The 23,127-nt window shown below is 41.6% G+C and overlaps 1 pseudogene; it reads left to right on the forward strand.

Moving 5' to 3' along the window:
* Positions 1 to 9,656: 9,656 nt before the first annotated feature.
* LOC101389790 (prefoldin subunit 1 pseudogene) lies at positions 9,657 to 10,025 on the forward strand (annotated as a pseudogene).
* Positions 10,026 to 23,127: the final 13,102 nt, after the last annotated feature.

Consider the following 23,127-nt stretch of genomic DNA (forward strand, 5'->3'; position numbering starts at 1 on the left):
TGTCCTGGCTGAACTGGACTGTCTCCTCTTTCTACCATACCTGCTGTGAACTAATAATAATAACACTAAGCAACCACGTAAGGAGGATTTACAACTTACCAGGAACTGTACTGAGTGCTTTGTATGCTTTATCTCGTTTATTTCTTGCATCAACTCTGGGAGAAATGTACTATTATCCCAATTTTACTGGTGAGGAATTTGAGTACAAAAAGATTACATAATTTGCCCAAAGATATATTGCAAGTAAACGGCAGAGGTGGCATTCAAACCCAGGTTTGTCTTGTTCCAAAGTTTATTTACTCCACCAGTGACCTTCCATTTTGTCTTCCAATCTGTACCGCTAAATAGCTCTATAAAGGACAACATACTAGGTCAGACCATAGTCCTTCCCAAATGGTTTCAGGTCTCTGATGATCACCCCAATGGTTATTCTCTGGAGAAGGTATGCTCATGGAAGCTATTCTCTGAGCAAAATACGGGGAGCCTGCTTCTGACTCCACCCTCCTCCCTTGTAAGCCATCCTGACCACTCAGATCTTCTCTCCCTGTCCATGGACCACAGAATCTTAGAGTGCTACAATTGGGAGTGCCCTTAAACATTACATAGTTAGCATCCTCAGTTTGCATAGAAGGAAATCTAGAGAGGTTTAGGCTACTTGTCCAAGATCACACAGCTAGTTAAAGTCAGAGCAGGATTTAGTACCTAGATCTGCTCATTTTGTTGAATAAATGAGGCCCTTCCCCTGCCACCCCATTCGGAACCCTTTCCCTTCAACTGCATCGCCTCCTGTGACCAACTCATCTGACCTCTTATTAAGTTCAGAAGGCCCATCCAGGTCTAAGATTCTGCGGCTTTGATCATATTTTCAGCCTGCACAAAATCACAGTGACAAGTTCCACTTGTTTTGAACCTTTGTGTAAAATAGTATTTCCTCTGCTGTCCTTCCATTGAGCTTCAAAGGACACCTTCCAGGCCCATGATCAAATCTCTACCATCTCAGGCTCTGTTTTGACACAAGACCCTCCTCGTCTCTGAATCATCCTAGAGGCCTTCCTCTGCCTCTTTTCTATCTCTGTGATGTCTTTTTACGATACAGTGCCCTGAATTCTTCTGTCTGGAAGAGAGTTTGCATTAATCTCACTCCTTCTCTCTGTCCCTCAGAGCCCTGAGCCCTAGAACTAGTCCTTCCCTGTTTAAGTTCACCCAACACACTGAGGAACTGCAGAGACCTGCAGAGGCAATTCCTATGGGATACTCAGCACTTTCCAAGGCCCACACTCCTCTGGAGTCCCCTCTGTCAGCATCCAGGATCCCTTTGTCCAAAATGGGGACTGGCCCTCTCTGCACAGGCTCTTTGAGCCCCAAATGTCCTCATCTGTATAGTGAAGGATATGATTTCCAAGGTCCCTTCAACTAGCTGTGTAGCTTTGGACAAATGACTCTCCAAGTCCCAGTTTCCTCGTCCATATAATGGGTATAATAATACAACTCAATAATATGGTCGTCCCGAGGTATCCACAGGGATTGGTTCCAGGACCCTCATGGATACCAAAATCCACAGATGCTGCAGTCTCTTATATAAAATGGCATGGCATTCACATATAACCTATGCACATTCTTCCATATACTTTAAATCATCTCTAGATTACTTATAATACCTAATACAAGTAAATGCTATGTAAATAGTTGTTATACTGTATTGTTTAGGGAATAATGACAAGAAAAAAGTCTGTACATGTTCAGTACAGATGCCACCGTCATAAGCCTTTCAATCCGCGGTTGGTTGAATCCACAGAAGTGGAACCCACGAATAGGAAGCACCGACCGTACAGGTATCCTCCACTTTTTGGAAGTTTGCTTTGTGCCACTTCACTTTATGGAAGACCTACATTAGTACCTGTTTTTGCTAACTAAAGAAATCTAAAGAGGATTTTCACTTTTACAAAAAAAGGCAAAAACAGAGTTCAGTGTTTGTTTTGCAGTGAGCCCTTATAGAGGCAGCGTGCACCTGGAGCAGCGAGAGTGGCGCCGCCAAGCGGCTTCCCGGGGAACTACACTCAGCATCTCAGCATCCAGCCGCTATAGCTTTGAACTGTGTCTATGAACAACTGTGCTGTATCTCAATTTTTTTGTGTATTTGTTAGCGAAATGTGTCTTAAGGTAATTGCTTCTTCACTTTACCCCATTTCAGCTTACAAAAGGTTTCATAGGAATGCTCTCCTTTTGGATAGCGGGGTGAAACCTGTATATAGAAACATCAAGGGGCCGGCCTGGTGGGGCAAGTGGTTGGGTGCGCGCGCTTTGCTGCTGCAGCCCAGGGTTCACCGGTTCAGATCCCGGGCACACACGGACGCACCACTTGGCAAGCCATGCTGTGGCGGCATCCCATATAAAGTAGGGGAAGATGGGCACGGATGTTATCCCAGGGCCAGTCTTCCTCAGCAATAAAGAGGAGGATTGGCATTGGATGTTAGCTCGGGGCTGGTCTTCCAAAAACAAAAGAAACATCAAGTCTAACACACCATAAGCTTCAATCAATGTTAGCCATTATATTTATTTTATTATTACTTGAAGGCAAGTGTTAGAAAAGAGAGAAAAATGGGCAAGAGGCTAGAGGTAGGGTCTATGTGCAACACTGGGCCAGAATCTTCCCAGGCAACACCTCTAGAAAGCCTGGGCAGAGCGACCCCTATGGGACAGGAGGCTCACACTCACCAGCTGATCTTGGCTATTACTCTGTGTCTAGGGCCACAGTCTGGAGGATGTGATCTCACTGAGGGCAGCAGGATGTCCAGTGCAGGAAGCCAGACCCTCATCCACCCAACTGGGACTTTGTGCCTGTAGTGGGCTGAATTGTATCTCCTCAAAACTCGTATGGTGAAGCCCTAACCCCTGGTACCTCAGAATGTGACTGTATTTGGAGATAGGGCCTTTGAAGAGGTAATTAAGTTAAAATGCGGTTGTTAGAGTGGGCCCCAATCCAATATGACTAGTGTCCTTATAAGAGGAGATCAGGACACAGAGACGCCAGAAACATACATGCACAGAGAGATAACCACGAGAAGACACAGCAAGAGGGGAGCCACCTGTAAGCCAAGGGGAGAGGCCTCAGGAGAAACCAACCCTGCCAACACCTTGATCTTGGACTTCTAGCCTCCAGAACTTTGAGAAATAAATTTCTGTTGTTTAAGCCCCCCAGTCTGTGGTATTTCGTTACGACAGCCCCAGCAGACAAATATAGTGCCCTTCTGAAGAGTATGACTTGCTGAATGCCTGGTATGGTTGAGAGAGCAGCTAGGACTTCTACACACACACAGTCCTGATGCAGCTGCTGCTTTGAGTCCCCCCTACCTTTTTTAATCTTGCCCTGCTCTGTATCCAGAAAGCTCCAGGGCTCTTGAGGGAGCTGTATGGGGTGGAGGGAAGTCTATGGAAAAAAGAATACAGAAGATCAGCATTCCTGTTTAAGGGAAGTGCAGGCTCAGCTCCTGGGGGCTGAGGTGGTATTTGCAGCAGATGGGTTGTCTATCCTGAGGCATCAGACGTTGGCCCAGGCTGATCAAGGATGTGTGGCCTCCAGCTGGTGTTATCTTGCTCAGACCAACTTGGGTCTGGGAGCAGAGGCCTCACTACTGCCAGCTCCCTCCTTCTCCCAGCCTCCATGCACAGCAAACGGTGGGGAGACTGGAGGAGAAAGTCCAGACCTGGCAGACAAATGACCTAAACACGCATCTGGTCTCTTCTACATGATATTGACTGAGTCTCTTCACCCTCTGTCCCCATCTGCTAAATAAGATACCCATCCCTGCCTTCTTAGCTTGGCGTGAGGGTAAGCATGATTTTATCTCTGCAAATGTGTTCAGAGAGTGCACAAGGTCTCTGTATTGTTGAAGATTATTGAAACGGTTGTGTTATTACTCTCTGCAGGAATATGTGATTGGAAAACCAGAAGGACGCTAGCAAAACCAAGCAGCAGGCTGAGAAGGGACTCAGGGACTTGTGGGCTAGAGAAACTCAGCAGGCATTAAATGAAGTTGAAATTGGTTGTTAGGGCCCAGGGACTGACTCTGGGTGGACAGAGGGGTCTCTGGAGCCAAAAGATTTTATAGCCATATGCTCCTCCCCAGCCGCTACCCCCAAAGAGCCCAGAGTTTTGGGTGAAGCTAGAGGTTTTATCTGGACTAGTCTCTGATAAAAATTATCAATATGACGCCATCTTTTTAGGGAAAATTATCATTAAGATGCCATGTTCTCAGTGATGGCCACCTCAGATGGGATGCAGGTAATGGGGTAGAGTCAGGCTGCTGTATGGGTAAATTGGAGGACTGGGTAATGCATGATTTACGGTTCTAAAGGCTGGATCCAAGACGAGCTTGGGATCCAGCCACCATACAATCCTGTTCTCCATCCAAAATCTACCAGGACCATCAGCCAAAACCTTCAGAAGGGAGAAGGCACCGAGAGAACAATAAATTAGAAAGAAGCTTGTTTCCTTGCAGTCAGGTTAGGGAAAAACTTCAGGGAGAAACAGAGTGAAACTCAACAAAGACGGGGCTCTCCCTCAAAGAAGAACAATCACATGCCTACCTCTCAGAACATTTTCTCTGGAAGAGGAGAAAGGGAAGGGAAAAGAGAGCCATGAAAGGAAAAGTATCCTAGGCTAATCTTTCTTTCTAACAGCTTTATTGAGGTCTAATTGAAGTATAATACACTGCACATAATTAAAGTGCACAACTTGGTGAATTTTGACATATGTGTGTACCAGCGAAACCATCACCATGATCAAGACAACAAAATTTCCGTCATACTCAAGAGTTTCCTTGTGCCCCTTTGTAATCCATCCTTCCCTTCACCCCATTTTCAGGCAACCATTGATGTGCTTTCTGTCACTATAGATTAGTTTGCATTTTCTAGAATTTTATATGAATGGAATTATGCAGTATGTACTCTGCATCAGTAGTTTGTTTCTGTTACTACAGCATTCCATTGTATGGATACACCACAATTCACCCAAATGATAGCCATTTGGGTTGTTTCCAATTTATGGCAACTATAAAAATTGACATGTAAAAGACATATAAAGCTGCTATGAACATCTGCAAGTTACAGATGGCCCATCCTTGAGTACAGTTTGGCCAGGGCACAGATGATCTCTTCCATCCATGACAATGTAAAGCCTTATATTTTATAAGGCTTTAAAATTGTCAAGGTGTCTCACCTGAATGACCTCATTAGATATTCAAAACAACCCTGTAAGGTGGGTAAAGTAGGTTTTAGGCACCATTCAAATAAATGAGAACATAGCTGATCACCTGCTATGTCCAGGAGCTGTGTAAAGCACTGAGGGGTTCAGACAGTGTTAAGCCACGCCCTGAAGAATCTTATACTCCAGTACTTTGTAGATGAGGAAACTGAAGTTCCTCCCCCAAGGACACACAACTGACAAGTGATAAGTTGGGAAGGGAAGCAGAACCCACATAGTCAAGCTCCCTCTCCAGTGTTCCCTCCATTCACACGATTTCTCTTAAGAGTCATTGGTTCTCAGGAGCCCCATCTGAACTGGGTGTTGACCAGGAGGCAAAAGAAGAGAGGAGAGGGAAGAGGATGAAGAGCATATATGCGTGTTGCCTTGACCCTTGGCTGGACTTCTATCTATGAGGAGGTTTTCCCATACTGTCTGGTCCAGGGCATCCCCTTCTTGAGTTATTTTATGGACACAGATCCAAGATCTGTTTTAGGAGGAATGCCTCTTTTGTTGTATCCACCATATTGTGGTGGACCTTGCAGGTGGCCAAGTCAGGAGAGACTTCCATGGTGGTTGACGATTTTTTTTTTTTTTTAATATTCTACCCAGACTTGTATTTTTATTTTTATTTTTATTTATTTATTTATTGTCTGTGTGTGTAAGATCAGCCCTGAGCTAACATCCATGCTAATCCTCCTCTTTTTTTGCTGAGGAAGACCAGCTCTGAGCTAACATCTATTGCCAATCCGCCTCCTTTTTTCCCCCAAAGCCCCAGTAGATAGTGGTATGTCATAGTTGCACATCCTTCTAGTTCCTGTGTGTGGGACGCGGCCTCAGCATGGCCAGAGAAGCGGTGCATCGGTGCGCGCCCGGGATCTGAACCCGGGCCACCAGTAGCGGAGCACGAGCACATAACTGCTAAGCCACGGGGCCGGCCGATGGTGGTTGACTCTTGTCCCCTAGACTCTATGGGTAGCAGAGCTGGGAATAGCAGGAAAACACAGATGGAAAAGTCTCAGGCCCTGCTCTTGGGATACCTACAGGAGGAACGGAATACGAGATGCCCACACATGAATCAGTACTTTGTTCCTTTTTGTGACCAAATAATATTCCATTGTATGGAAGCTGCACTTTGTTTATCTGTTCATCAGTTGATGGATATTTGGGTTGTTTCTACTTTTTGCCTATTAGGAATAACGCTGCTATGAGCACTCAAGTTTTGGTGTGCATAGGAGTGCATATGACAGAGACTATAATGCCTATATTACAGCCCTGCAACAGGCACAGCAGGACTGACAGGCAGCTGGGAGAGAGGGGAGTTTGGTGGGATGATTCTGGGAAGACTACCTGCAAAAGGCAACATTTGAGCTGCTTTTAAAAGCCTTGTTTTGAAACAGGGAGAAGAGGGGGAGATGAGGGGCAGCAACATGGGCTGATGGATAGGAGGTAAGAGTTAAGGAGAAGGCATTCCAGGTGGACTGAGAAAGATCAGACTTCCCTTACAGAAGTTTGAGTATGGAGTGGATTATCAGAAAGAGCAAAGAAGGAAGGGAATTATTCTTTGGTGAGCAGTTTTGTGCTACAGGTGTGAGTCCTACATGAGCCTCACAAGCACATTAACTTTATTCCAAAATGAGGTTTTTTATGGGAAGAGCTCAGGATCTAAAGTCAAACAGTCCTAGCTCCTCCACTTAGTGCTCACTTGACTTTAACCTTTCTGAGCCTCAGTTTCCTCACATATAAAATGAAGACTATAATAGTGACCATCCCAGGAGTCGTTCATTTGCTCAATTAATGGGTATCTACTCTATGAGATGCCATGGCACACGGTGTTCAATGCATGTTTAAAAAACAAAAGCATGGCCATAAAACGGCCCTCCAGCACCCCATTTGGGGCTGTCTCCAGCATTCCATCCTCCTCCAGCTCTGCCCTGCCCTTTCTGGGTGTTCTTAAGATAATCCCTGAGGAAAAGGCCCTCTTGAAACTCCTGCCTGCCCAGAAGAAGCTGGCAGGTGCTAACACACACAACCTGCCATTTAGCAGGAGAGCTCCTTAGGCAAACCACAGGAGAAGCCCTGGCCACAGATCTTTCAGAGACTTATCTAGGCTTGGACAGAGGAAAGTGGCCCTCTCTTCAGGCCATTTATATTTCAGCTGACATAAAGCCTGCAGCATTATTGCTGTGGCATTGGGACTGTAGGTCTCGGGGCTTCTGCTGCAGCACCACTTGGCCAGAGCTGTCTGGAAATGCTCCCTGCCCACACCAGGCATTCCAGACCCTGCCCTTGGACCCAAACGTGAAGGGGGCAGAGGGACCTGAGGGCACTGCATTTCCAGTCTCTGGGTGTAATCACAGCTAATTGAATCTCTGCAGATGCCAAAATTGGCTCTGGATTGAATTCAGAACTTTTGTTTAATTAATTGTCATTCACCTGAAAACTGCTGCTTCTCTCACACTAAGTGATTAACTATTTCCTTCCTTCTGAGACTCAGCTTCTCCTGAGCCCTGAAACTTGGACTAAAGAGTAAGTTTCCTTCCAGGGAGACTCCTAGTTCTAGTTTCAAAGAGGATGAGGCAAGATGTCAAGGAGTCAAGAACGTGAAAAGGCAACCCAGGATGAGAAAAAATATTTGCAAATCTGATAAGAGTATGGTATCCTGAATATATAAAGAACTCTTACAACTCAACAATAAAAGAATAATAAATAATTGCTCTTTGCTCAATTAAAAATGAGCCAAGATTAGCGGTTAAGTGCGAGCGCTCCGCTGCTGGCGGCCCGGGTTCGGATCCCGGGCGGGCACCACTTCTCTGGCCATGCTGAGGCCGCGTCCCACATACAGCAACTAGAGGGATGTGCAGCTATGACATACAACTATCTACTGGGGCTTTCGGGGGAAAAAGTAAATAAAAAGAAAAAAGAAAAGAGCCAAGAATGTGAATAGACATTAGTATATGTTTACTTTCAAAAGTGTTTTAAATCACTTTTAACTTTATAAAAAGACTATCATCTTGTATCTAATCTTTTGAGACTTAAGTTTTTCACTTATGTTGAGAAAAATTCACTCATATTGACATGTTGTTGGTAGTTAACATTATAATTTAATCCATAGACGTTGGTGTCCTGGCAAATTTTTAACAACCAGCTTTCCAGAAAACAAAATATACACATTAAATAGGATCTGGTCACCAATTCAGATGTTGGGGGAGGTGATTGCCCTCACACACCAAGCGATTCCCCCACACCAGCTCCGTGTCCTACCAGTCAACAATTCGGACACCCATCTACCCAGAGACGGCATCGGATTCCACAGGTTAAGGGCTCAGTCCCACAAGACTGCCCTCCACTGCAGATACCAATCCCAAATCTGGGTTATCACCTGTGTTTCTGACTGACTGGCTATAGATTGGAGCTTCCAACGACCCCCTTTTTGGGTTACAGGTTAAGGGCTCAGTCCTACAAGACTGCCTCCCACCCACCCACTTCAGAGGCCAACTGCAGGTCCAGGTTGTCACCCATCCTTCTAACTGACTGGCTATAAATCAGAGGTTTTTGGGGTCGGCCGGTGGCATAGTGACTAAGTTCACGTGCTCCACTATGGCAGCCCAGGGTTCACGGGTTCAGATCCCGGGCCTATGCACCGCTCATCAAGCCATGCTGTGGCAGGCGTCTCACATATAAAGTAGAGGAAGATGGGCACAGATGTTAGCCCAGGGCCAATCATCCTCAGCAAAAAGAGGAGGACTGGTAATAGATGTTAGCTCAGGACTAATCTTCCTCACAAAAAAAAAGAAAAGAAATCAGAAGTTCCCATGACCTCCTCCTCAGGTTCTATTAGTTTGCTAGAGCAGCTCACAGAACTCAGAAACATTTTATTTACTAGATTACCAGTTTATTTTAAAAGAATATAACTCAAGAACAGCCAGATGGAAGAGATGTATAGGGCAAGGCATGAGGGAATGCCCTCTCCCAGCATGTACCACCCTCCCCAATCTCCACACAATCATCAACCCAGAAGCTCTCTGAACCCTGTCTTTTGGGGTTTTTATGGAGGCTTCATTACACAGTCATGATTGATTAAATCACTGCTGATTGATTCAACCTCCAGCCTCTCTCTCCTCCCCAGAAGTCAGGGGTGTGAGACTGAACGTTCCATCCCTCTAATCACGTGGTTCTCTTGGCAGCCAGCCCCCAAACTCAGGTGCCTTCCAAAAGTCACCTCATTAAAATAACAAAAGACACAATTGTGGTTCTCATTGTTTAGGAAAATCTAAGTGTTTTAGGAGCTCTGTGCCAGAAACGGGACAAAGACCAAATACATATTTATTATTATAAACCACAATATTACAGCATACATAAGCTTATAAATTTTACTGACAAAAAATGTATTCACCGCAGAGAGTGAACCAAGATGGCATCCCCCATGGAGCTGGAGTTGAAGAAGGCTTTCACAGAACTTCAAGCCAAAATTATTGACACTCAACAGAAGGTGAAGCTTGCAGACATACGGATTGAACAGCTAAACAGAACGAAAAAGCATGCACTTCTTACAGACACAGAGATTATGACTTTGGTAGATGAGACTAACATGTACGAAGGTGTAGGAAGAATGTTTATTCTTCAATCCAAGAAGGTAATTCACAATCAGCTATTAGAGAAACAGAAAATAGCAGAAGAAAAAATTAAAGAATTGGAACAGAAAAGATCCTACCCGGAGCAGAGCCTGAAGGAATCTGAGGACAACATCCTGGAGATGCTGATGGCACGAAGGGCCCAGTAGGAAGCTTTAGGGGAAGCTTTTCCTCTGACCCCTCCCATTCCTGGCAAGGGCCGAGGGGCCTGTGTGGGGAAACAGCCTCTGCTCTGCCCAGATGGACGATTTATCTGCATGGTCTGGTAACTCTACGTTTTGTACATCACCCTTAGCCCCTTTCAGATCCCAACCCTGTACTTTTTATCCTGGCTCTGCCTGCCACCCCTGCCCAGGACACTCTCTCCCCTGAGGGTGAGTCCTCAGCTCCCAGGAGATGGGAGATGGGAGCCAGGACAGATAGAAGGGCTCTGCCCAAGCCTGCTACTAGTCAAATGTTGGTCAGACCAATAAAAGGCACCTGTCCCACCCAAAAAAAAATGTATTCACATAATTTACAAATAATAATAAATATACGATATCTTACTTGTAAATTCAGTATAGTCAATTGATTCTCACAGAATACTTGTATTGATTTTTGCCAAATTCTTGTATCTGTAGCCAATCTCTGATTGCAGGTGATGAATTAGTCTAGTTCTGACGTAAACGTTGGCTGATATTTTCTTTTATGTTAACAAATAAGAAGGAAGTAACGCAATGAAGATCTATGTCAGACTTCACTGGTTTGTTCACAGCTTGAAAACCCTACTGCTGCATCAGGTAATAGTTTTCAAACACTAGATGAATATTATATCAATTTTTTGCTATTCACAATGAACAGCAGTAGACGTGATGCATATTTAAGTTTAATCACCATTATTGACATTTTTTCTGTCACTTCCTTAAGTCTAGACAGTCACTCAAAAATAAAGAAAAAAAAAAGAAATAAGCCTTAGTTTATGGTGATGTTTGCCCATTTTTGTTGTATAAATACTTGCACTGTCCAATTGCATGCCACTAATGTGATATTATTGAACACAGTTGAGAAAAGGTGTTGAGTAGAATGTCAGGCTACAGTATTTCCACCACACAGGTACAATAGATGAAATAACTTCAAGACTATAGATAATAGTAAAATAATTAGGAAGTGATGAGTTTTGAGTATTTACTCCTTTTGTGTTTAATATAATTTATTTCGTTGTAAGTGTATATAATCTAATTTTGAATAATGGTTGTGTTGATAACCAGTTCACAAAAATCCTAGTATGAGCTGGCTCCAACACACCACTATAGTTTATAGAATATAGAGATGGAATAGTGAAAATTAGAGACGGAATGCACATGACCCAGAGATCCTGGATGGAGATCTGGATGTGGTAACTGATGAGACCCTGGGCTATCTCCCTAAAGGGAGAAGGCTGGTGCTTTTGATCTGTACATGGGAAAGTTACATGATGGTAGCCAAATACTTTTTGGCATGGGCAGGTTTAGGGAAAATATGGGAAGAGAGTGTCTATAGATCTTGAGTAGCCACAATAGCGGTGTGATGGCTAATTTAATAGGTCAACAACCAGGTGACGAGGTGCCCAGACATTCTGGGTATGTCCATGAGGGTGTTCCTAGATGAGATGAATATTTGACTTGGTAAACTGAGTAAATCAGATTGCCCTCCTAATGTGGGTTGGCCTCATCCTATCAATTGAAGACCTGAATAGAACAAAAAGGCTGAGTAAGAGGGAACTCCTCCTGCCTGACTGGTTGAACTGGGTGGGATATTGGTTCTTTTCTACCTTCAGACTCAAACTGAAACATTGGCCCTTCTTGGGTCTCTAGCCTGCCAGCTTTGGGAATGGAATTTCTACCATCAGTTCTCCTGGTTCTCAGGTCTTTGGAGTTGGACTAGAACTTACACTATTGGTTGTCCTGGGTCTCCAGGTTACCAACTGTAGATCTTGGGACTTCTTAGCCTCGGTAATCATGTGAACCAATTCCTTATAATAAATTTTCCCCTCCACACCCCTCCTCCACCCCTCTCTCTCTATATATATGTCCTGTTTCTCTGAAGAACCCTGACTGATACAGGCAGATCCATTTATAGGTATTTGCTGACTTTGGCTGCTCTTTATACAAACACTTTCCCTATTCAAGGTGTAAATCTATGTAGGTGGCAGGCCCCCATCTCCACTTTAAATGCTGAAAGAAGCCACACATGTCTTGGCTCTGCCCCTGGTGCCAAGATCAGGATGTGACCTATGCTTAACCAATAGCACTCACCTGGGTTTGTGAATCAGCAGAGAGTAACACAAAGGCTCAAAGACAGTTAGAGGCTGTTAGTGGCAGCAGCAGTGATGACAGAGTGGAGTAGTGGTGGCCACAATTCTAACGGTGACAGAGAGAGTGGCTGCCTGCAATCAGACTGTTCCTGAGGCATGAACTTCGCTGGATCTTCAGCTCTCCAGTCTCCATTGACTCCTGCCAGATTGTTGAACTTGGACGTCAAGGCTTTCCATCAACTCTGCAAACTACCAGATATTTTCCTATTAAGCTAATTTTCTGCTTAAGTTAACCAGAATTCTATCATATGTCCTGACTGATATGGAAATCTAATGTGAGTGTGAGGGGGAGGGCGAGAGGAGATTGCTGGATTGAAGAGAACGTGCATTTCTTATTATTATGCACACTGTGAAATTAAGTACCAAAAAGCCTTTACCAAGTCATAACCTACCAATAGCGTGGGAGAGTAATTCGTCAGTAAAACAGTATTATCAACCACTTTACTCTTTGCCAAATTAAAAAGCAAAAAGTGACGTCATTCAACGTGCATTTCCCTGATTATTAGCGAGAATAAACGTCTCTTCATGTGTTTATTGGCCATTTGCACTTTTATTCTCTTTATCTATTTATGTCCCTTGTTATTGTTTGCTAAGTTATTTGATTTTTCTTCTCTGGTTTACAGTAGCTGTGTCCTTTGTCTATTAGATATATCGAAAGTACTTTTCCCTATGTCTTGTCTTAACTTTATTTACATTGCCTTTGTCATACTGAATTGCTGAATTTTCACGCGGTTAGGCTGTCAACTTTTCTTCCTTTTGGCTTTTGGTTTTGTATCTTTCATAGTAGAGCCCTCCCCTTTCCAACACTTTTTTTCTCCTATAGATTCTGAATTCAGACTTTGTGGGTTCAAATCTTGACTGTGCCTCTTGCTGGATCCAGGCCTGCTCATTGGTCTGCAAAACAGAGACAAAGATAGTGCCTGTCCAGAAAAGCACTGAGCACCATGCCCGGATTTAGTAAGTGATCTACATTTCTAGATATTATTCTTTGTTATTCGAATAATTTTATAGTTTTTTATACTTATCTGTTTAATTCCTCTGGAATGAATTTTTATGTGTGGAGTTAGATAAAAGATTATATTAGTTCTGTAGGGGTGCTGTAATAAAGTACCACAAACTGGGTGGCTTAAAAGAAGAAAAATTTATTCTCTCATAGTCCTGGAAGATAGAAGTCTGAAATCAAGGTGTTAGCTTTGCCATGTTTCCTCTGAGACTCTGGGTAGAACCCTTCCTTGCCTCTTCCAGCTTCTGGTGGTGACTGGAATTCCTTGGCTTGCAGCCACATCCCTCTAATCTCTGCCCTTGTCATCACATGGCGTTGTCCCTGTGTGCTTCTGTCTTCAGTGGCAGTGTTCTTCTTTTTATAAGGACTCCAGGCATATTGGATTAAGGCCCACCTTAATGACCTCATCGTAACTTGATTACATCTGCCAACATCCTACTTCCAAATAAAATCATGGTATCAGTCAGGGTGCTCCAGAGAAACTGAACCAATTGTATACATATGTAAGAATATTTTATATGTTACATTTTATATATAATATCTATATATGTATGTGTGTATATACATGTATATATATATAGAGAGAGAGAGAAATTTATTTTAAGGAATTAGATCAAGTGATCGTGGAGGCTGGCAAGTCAAAAATCTATAGAGGGCTGGCCCTGTGGCTTAGCGGTTAAGTGCATGCGCTCTGCTACTGGCGGCCCGGGTTCGGATCCTGGGCATGCACCGACGCACAGCTTGTCCGGCCATGCTGAGGCCACATCCCACATACAGCAACTAGAAGGATGTGCAACTATGACATACACCTATCTAATGGGGCTTTGGGGGAAAAAAAAAAAAGGAGGCGGATTGGCAATAGATGTTAGCTCAGAGCCAGTCTTTCTCAGCAAAAAGGGGAGGATTAGCACGGATGTTAGCTCAGGGCTGATCTTCCTCACAAAAAAAAAAAAAAAATCTATAGAACAGCTGGCTGACAGGTTGGAAATTTAGGTAAGAGTTGATGTTTCAATCTCAAGTCCAAAATCCATAAGGCAGGCCAGCAGGCTGGAAACTCAGGCAGGATTTCTATGTTACAGTCTTAAGGCAGAATTTCTTCTCCATGAAACCTCAGTTTTTGCTCTTTAGGCCTTCAACTGATTGGATGAGGCCCACCCCCCACATTATAGAGGGTAATCTCCTTTACTTAAAGTCAACTGATTATAAATGTTAATCACATCTACAAATACCTTCACAGAAATGTCTAGACTAGTGTTTGACCAGCTAATTGGGCACCATGGCCTAGCCAAGTTGACACACAAAACTAACTGTACAGTCACATTCACAGGTACAAGGGATTAGGACTTTAACATATCTTTTGAGGAGATATGATTCAACCTGTAGCAGGAGTACACTTTAATTTTATTTCTAAACAGGCAGGTAGTTGTCCCAGGAATAGATATTGAATAGTTCATTGTCCTACTGATTTGAAATGCCTATTTCTATTCATGAACTAATTACATTTAAGCATTTCTTCTCAGATCTATATTCTAATAATTGATTTTTCTTTTCTTGTGCCAATACTATAGTGTTTTATTTCCTATAGCTCTATAGCATGTGATAATATATCAAGTCTCTTTCTTTTTTCAAAATTTTCTGGACTATTCTTCCATATTTTTCCTTCCAGATGAACTTGAGAATCAGTTTGTTTAGTTCTCTAAATATTTCCTATTGGAGGACTTCTGTAAACACAACACAGTGACCAAATGCTTCTATTTTTCTACTTCTTGAAATCCTACAAATACGAAAGTAAAGCAGAAGAAAAGAAGTATAAACACATCTGGATAATATGAAGTGGAGAGGAGTCAATAGTAGACTGGAAGATTTAGAACATTTTTGAAGATGGGAAGTAGATGAAGAATCAATAACTAATTTAGGAGAGCAAAGGCTGATACAGTGATACAGCTTTTTGCCAGAAGAAGCAACTGTAAGTTGTGAATAACATTTGCCTGGAGGGGGGGTGGGGGTGGGAGTAAAAGGGAGCAGAGTGAGTGGAAGTGTGGAGCTGAAAATGGGCTGTGAGTTTCCTCCTCTATTCCAACCCTGGAGATACTTCAGAAGTAAACAGAAAAGTAAAGATTTGAAGAACTGAAACAAAGACTCTGAGGAAGCCTAGGGAGACAAGGGGTGATCATGACTGGATGCGGAGAAGAAAGAGCAGCTCAGAGCAGAAGAGGGTCATGCACCACTACTGGCAGAGGGCCTGTGAGCTGTCTTTTCTGCATCCACCACACTGTTCTGGGTGCATTGTTACCCCTCTCAGCCCTACAGGATAGAAGAATATCAGCTCCAGAGGGCACCACAGAATGAGTGGGAGAAATGTCAAGGAAGCACTTGAGCCTGACTGAGGTGGAGAGCAGGTGCAGAAGACCAGCATGTCCTTGAGATTTCTCTCCTCCCACACTTTCCATACTTATAGAGCCTGCAAGTTACAAATCAGGGAGACATAGTCCTCAGAAAACAGGAGTGCTCGGGAATCTGCGCTACTCCCAACAAGCAGGCTCCCTGGTGAGAGGTTAGCAAAGCAGGGAGAGCAAGCCGAGGCTATACGTGCCTCTCAATGCTCCACTCCCTTATTAACCCAATAGGGGCAGCTCACACTGAGGCCTAGATCTTGATCTCTTCCCCAGTAACAACTCAAGCCAAGATAGCTAATACTCCCAGGGGGAAATGAACTCACAGGCAAAAACTACCAGACACCTAAGAAGCATCACCACTGTAAAAGAAAGACAAACTGGACAACTGATACAAGATAAGTTAGAACTAATGGAATAAACAGGTTAATAATTTAAAATAAGCATAATAAATAGAGAAAAGGAAATATAATGGTAAGATAAAGCAAGAAAAGGCAGTTATAAGAAAAGAATCAGGGGTAATGTCAGCATCATGGCAGAGTGAGCTGTTCCCCTAGGCTCTCCCTGCTAAGATACAAGGAAAAGGACATTCATTAACCAACAGAGGACATTCACACAACCCAATAGACATCTGAGACATCCATGCAGCCATACTTCTGAAAGTGGGGGTGCTGGACCCCCCAGGAGGCAGTGGAAGGAGGTAAGTGGATCTCCTCCCCCTACCTAGCAGCAGCAATCTATGGCATGGGACCTCACCCAGTGGCCAGTGCATGACTCTCAGAGGAGAAGGAGGAAAAGGCAGCCCTCCGTGGGAATGCTTTTGCTCTGGGAGTTTCTTCCCAGTCCATAGGAATGCTCCATACTGAGGTGGCTAAGCCACCGTGAGGGCATCCCCACCAAGCCGAGAAGCCCAGGTGGGCTGCCAGTGAGTGCAGAGCAGGAGCACAGGCAGGAAAGAAGTCTCCCTCTCCCCTCATCCTGCCTGGTGCACCAGCTCCACCAGTCAGCCAGGGTCGGGGATCACTGAGAGAGCACCTGCATGTGGGAAGCAGCAGTGGCCAGACACAGATAGCCTTATCAGCACAACTTCCAATGGATGGGCACAACTGCCAGTGGATGTGGTGGGCTCAGAAAACACAGCTCCTGTCCCCCCCGCCCCGTGGTGGCAGGTGGAATCTGCGACCAGATACTACCACTATGTGCCAGCTAAGGTCCACCCCATCAAACAGCATGAAGAAATACACTAACAATCCAGACCAGAAGGAAAAAGACAAGTATCCGGCAACCAATCTTGAAGTCACAGAAATTTACAATCTAAATCACAGAGAATTCAAAATAGATATCACAAAGAAACTCAATGAGTTACAAGAAAACTCAGGAAGACAATTCAATGATATCAGGAATAAAATTAATGAGCAGAGGGAATTCTTTCCAAAAGAGATTGAAACTATTAAAAAAAAATCAGAAATGGCGGAGATGAAGAACACAATGAATGAGATAAAAAAAATCTGGACTCCTTAAAAAACAAAGCTGATATTAGTATTTAGATATTAGATATAGATATTAGGACAGAATTAGTAATTTAGAGGACAGAATTAGTAATTTAGAGGACAGAAATATGGAAGTGCTTCGGGTGGAGGAGGAGAGAGAACTAAGACTAAAAAGAAAGGAAGAAATTCTCTGAGAAATATCTGACTCAATTAGGAAATACAACATAAGGATTTTAGGTATTCCAGAGGGATGAGAGAGGGAGAAAGGAGGAGAGACCTTGTTCAAAGAAATAGTAGATGAGAACTTCCCAAACCTGGAGAAAGAACTGGAAATACATGTAAATGAAGCTAATAGAACTCTTAATTATATCAATGTAAAAAGAATTCCCAGGCATATATTAGTAAAACTGACAAAAGTCAATGACAAAGAAAAAATATTAAGGGCAACGCAGCAGAAGAAAATAATCTACAAAGGAACCTCTATCAGGCTTTCAGTGGATTTCTCAACAGAAACATTGCAGGCTAGGAGAGAGGGGAATGATATATTCAAAATACTGAAAGACAAAAACTTTCAGCCAAGAATACTCTATCTGATGAAACTATCCTTCAGATATGATGAAGAAATAAAAACTTTTGCAGACAAACAAAAGCTGAGGGAGTTCATCACCACAAGACACCCCCCCCACACACAAGAAATGATCAAGAAGGCCCTCATACCGGAAAAAAAAAGAAAGTGTTTGCAAAGCCTTGAGCAAGGAGATAAATAAACAGACAAAATCAGAAAATTGCAGCTTTCTATCAGAACAGGTCAGCAAACACTTAATTATAACATTAAAGATAAAGGGAAGGAAAGCATCAAATATAACTATAATCAATTCATTTTAATCACAAATTGACAACACAAAACAGAATAAGTTGTGACGACAATAACTTAGATGAGGAAGAGGAAAGGAAAGGAACCTGCTTAGACTAAGGAAATAGGAGGCTATCAGAAAATGGACTATCTCATCTATGAGATATTTTATACAAACCTCACAGTAACCACTAAACAAAAAACTAGAACAGAGACACAAATGATAAATACAGAGAAAACTGAGAAAACCATCATAGAGGATCATCAAACTGAATTGGCAGTTGGAAATACATGGGATGAGAAACAAGAGAAATACAAAACAACTGGAAAATAAGAGATAAAATGGCAGAATTAAGCCCTCATATATCAATAATCACTCTGTATGTAAATGGATTGAATTCTCCAATCAAGAGATGCAGAGTGGCTGGGTGGATTAACAAACAAGACCCAAAAATATGCTGCCTCCAGGAAACACATCTCTGCTCTAAAGACAAACACAGGCTCAGAGTGAAGGGATGGAAGACGATACTTCAAGCTAATGGCAAACAAAAGAAAGCAGGTATTGCCATATTTATGTCATACAAAGTAGACTTCAAGATTAAAAAGGCAATGAGAAACAAAGTGGGCCAGTATGTAATGATAAAAGGGACACTCCACCAAGAGGACATAACACTTATAAATATATATGCACCTAACATAGGAACACCAAAGTACATAAAGCAACTATTAATAGACCTAAAAGGAGAAATTAACAGCAACATAAAAATAGTAAGGGACCTCAACAGCCCACTTACATCAATGGATAGATCATTGAGACAGAAAGTCAACAGGGAAATAGTGGAATTAAATGAAAAACTAGACCAGATGGACTTTATAGAGAGAGAGAGAGAGAACACTCCATCCAAAAACAGCAGAATACACATTCTTCTCAAGTGCACATGGAACATTCTCAAAGATAGACCATATATTGGGAAACAAGGTAAGGCTCAATAAATTTAAGAAGATTGAAATCATGTCAAGCATCTTTTCCAGCCATAATGCTATGAAACTAGAAATCAATTACAAGAAAAAAGCTGGGGAAGTGACAAATATGTGGAGACTAAACAACATGCTACTGAACAACCAAGAGATCAATGGAGAAATCAAAAAATATCTGGAGACAAATGAAAATACATCATACCAACTTATATGGGATGCAGTAAAAGTGGTCCTAAGAGGGAAATTCATAGCAATACAGGCCCCACCTTAATAAACAAGAAAAATCTCCAGTAAGTAATCTTAAATGACACCTAACAGAACCAGAACAAGAAGAACAAACAAAGCCCAAAGTCAGCAGAATAAGGGAAATAATAAAAATTACAGCAGAAATAAATGAAATAGAAACCAAAAAAACAGTAGAAAGGATCAATGAAACTAAGAGATGGTTCTTTGAGAAGATAAAATTGAGAAAACCTTAGCCAGACTCACTAATAGAAAAAGAAGACTCAAATAAATAAAATTAGAAATGAAAGAGGAGAAATTACAACAGAACAGAAATACAAAGGATTATAAGAGAATACTATGAAAAACTACATGCCAACAAATTGGACAACCTAGAACAAATGGATAACTCCTTAGACTCATACAACCTCCCAAAACTGTATCAAGAAGAAATAGAGAATCTGCGTAGACCAATCACAAGTAAAGAGATTGAAACAATAGTCAAAAACCTTCCAAAAAACAAAAGTCCAGGACTAGATGGCATCTCTGGAGAATTCTACCAAGTACCCAAAGAAGATTTAATACCTATCCTTCTCAAACTATTCCAAAAAATTGAAAAAGATGGAACACTTCCTAACTCATTCTGTGAGGCCAATATCACCCTGATCCTAAAGCCAGACAAGGACAACATAAAAAAGAAAAATTACAGGCCAATATCACTGATGAACATAGATGGAAAAAATCCTCAATAAAATATTGGCAAACAATATTTTACAGCATGAATACAGCAATACATTAAAAGGATCATACACCATGATCAAGTGGGATTTATACCCAGGGTGCAGGGATGGTTCAACATCTGCAAATCAATCAATGTGATACACCACATTGTCAAAATGAGGAATAAAAATCAGACGATCATCTCAATAGATGCTGAGAAAGCATTTTACAAGATCCAAGATCCATTTATGATTAAAAAAATACTCTCAATAAAATAGGTATAGGAGGAAAGTACCTCAACATAATAAAGGTCATATATGACAAACCCACAGCCAACATCATACTCAATGGTAAAAAATTGAAAGCCATCCTTCTGAGAACAGACACAAAACTAGGGTGTCCACTCTCACCACTCTTATTCAACATAATACTGGAGGTTTTGGCCAGAATAACTTGGCAAGAAAAAGAAATAAAATGTATCCAAATTGGCAAGGAAGATGTGAAACTCTCGCTGTTTGCAGATGACATGATCCTATATATAGAAAACTCTAAAGAATCTGTCAGAAAGCTGTTAGAAACAATCATGAACTACAGCAAAGTTGCAGGGTACAAAATCAACTTACAAAAATCAGTTGCATTTCTATACTCTAGTAACGAACTAACAGAAAAAGAACTCAAGGATAAAATCCCATTTACAATCACAACAAAAAGAATAAAATATTTAGGAATAAATTTAACCAAGGAGGTGAAAGACCTATACAACGAAAACTATCAGACATTATTGGAAGAAATTGAAGAAGACATAAAGAAATGGAAAGATATTCCATGCACATGCATTGGAAGAATAAACATAGCTAAAATGTCCATATCACCTAAAGCAAGATTCAATGCAATCCCAATCAGAATCCCAATGACATTCTTCACAGAAATAGAACAAAGAATCCTAAAATTCATATGGGGCAACAAAAGACCCTGAATAGCCAAAGCAATCCTGAGAAAAAAGAACAAAGCTGGAGGCATCACAATCCCTGACTTCAACATATACTACAAAGCTATAGTAATCAAAACAGCATGTCCACCAGAAAACTTTTAGAAGTAATAAACGAATATGGGAAAGTTGCAGGATACAAAATCAACATACAAAAATCAGTTGCATTTCTGTACACTAACAACGAAGTAGCAGAAAGAGAAATTCAGAATACCATCCCATTTACAATTGCAACAAAAAGAATAAAATACCTAGGAATAAACTTAACCAAAGAGGTGAAAGATCTGTACACGGAAAACTATAAAACATTTCTGAAAGAAATTGAAGAAGACACAAAGAAATGGAAAGATATTCCGTGCTCTTGGATTGGAAGAATTAACATAGTTAAGATGTCCATACTTCCTAAAGCCATCTATAGATTCAATGCAATCCCTATCAAAGTTCCAACAACATTTTTCACAGAAATAGAACAAAGAATCCTAAAATTTATATGGAACAACAAAAGACCCGAATAGCTAAAGGAATCCTGAGAAAAAAGAACAAAGCTGGAGGTATCACACTCCCTGATTTCAAAATATACTACAAAGCTATAGTAACCAAAACAGCATGGTACTGGCACAAAAACAGACACACAGATCAATGGAATAGAATCGAAAGCCCAGAAATAAACCCACACATCTATGGACAGCTAATCTTTGACAAAGGAGCCAAGAACATACAATGGGGAAAAGAAAGTCTCTTCAACAAATGGTGTTGGGAAAACTGGATAGCCATATGCAAAAAAATGAAAGTAGACCCTTACCTTACACCATACACAAAAATTAACTCCAAATGGATTAAAGACTTGAATGTAAGACCTGAAACTGTGAAACTTCTAGAAGAAAACATAGGCAGTACGCTCTTCGACATCAGTCTTAGCAACATCTTTTTCAAACACCTCATCTGACCGGGCAAGAGAAACAATAGAAAAAATAAACAAATGGGACTACATCAAACTAAAAGCTTCTGCACAGCAAAGGAAACTATCAACAAAGCGAAAAGACAACCTAACAATTGGGAGAAGATATTTGCAAACCATACATCTGATAAGGGCTTAATCTCCAAAATATATAAAGAACTCATGCATCTCAACAACAAAAAACTACCAACCCAATTAAAAAATGGGCAAAAGACCTGAACAGACATTTCTCCAAAGAAGATATACAGATGGCCAACAGACACATGAAAAGATGTTCAAAATCACTAACTATCAGGGAAATGCAAATCAAAACTACAATGAGATATCACCTCACGCCCGTCAGAATGGCTATAATTAACAAGACAGGAAACAACATGTGTTGGAGAGGTTGTGGAGAGAAGGGAACTCTCATACACTGCTGGTGGGAGTGCAAACTGGTGCAGCCACTATGGAAAACAGTATGGAGATTCCTCAAAAAATCAACGATAGAACTACCATATGATCCAGCTATTCCACTGTTGGGTATTTATCCAAAGAACTTGAAAACACCAATTTGCAAAGGTACATGCACCCCTGTGTTCATTGCAGCCTTATTCACGATAGCCAAGACTTGAAGCAACCTAAGTGCCCATCAAGGGACGAATGGATAAATAAGGTGTGGTATATATATACCATGGAATACTACTCAGCCATAAGAAACGATGAAATCCAGCCATTTGTGACAACATGGATGGACATTGAGGGCATGATGCAAAGTGAAATAAGTCAGAGGGAGAAGGTCAAATACCGTATGATTTCCTTCATTAAGTAGTAGATAATAACAACAATAAACAAACACATAGGGACAGAGATTGGATTGGTGGTTACCAGAGGGGAAGGGGGGAGGGAGGAGGGTGAAAGGGATAATTGGGTACATGTGTGTGGTGATGGGTTGTAATTAGTATTTTGGTGGTGAACATGATGTAATCTATGCAGAAATAGAAGTACAATGATGTACACCTGAAATTTTTACAATGTTATAAACCAATGTTAATGCAATAAACAAAAAATTAAAAAAAAAAACAAAAAACAGCATGGTACTGGCACAAAAACAGACAATGGAAGAGAATTGAAAGCCCAGAAATAAAACCACACATCTACAGATAGCTAATCTTTGGCAAAGGATTCAAGAACATAAAATGGAGAAAGGAAACTGTCTTCAACAAATGGTGCTGGGAAAACTGGACAGCCGCATGCAAAAGAAAGAAAGTAGACCATTATCTTACACCATACACAAAAATTAACTCAAAATGGATTAAAAACTTGAAGGCAAGA

The sequence above is a fragment of the Ceratotherium simum genome, chromosome 7, assembly GCF_057802395.1.
Source record: "Ceratotherium simum simum isolate JZ-2026a chromosome 7, ASM5780239v1, whole genome shotgun sequence".
Classification (NCBI taxonomy): domain Eukaryota; kingdom Metazoa; phylum Chordata; class Mammalia; order Perissodactyla; family Rhinocerotidae; genus Ceratotherium; species Ceratotherium simum.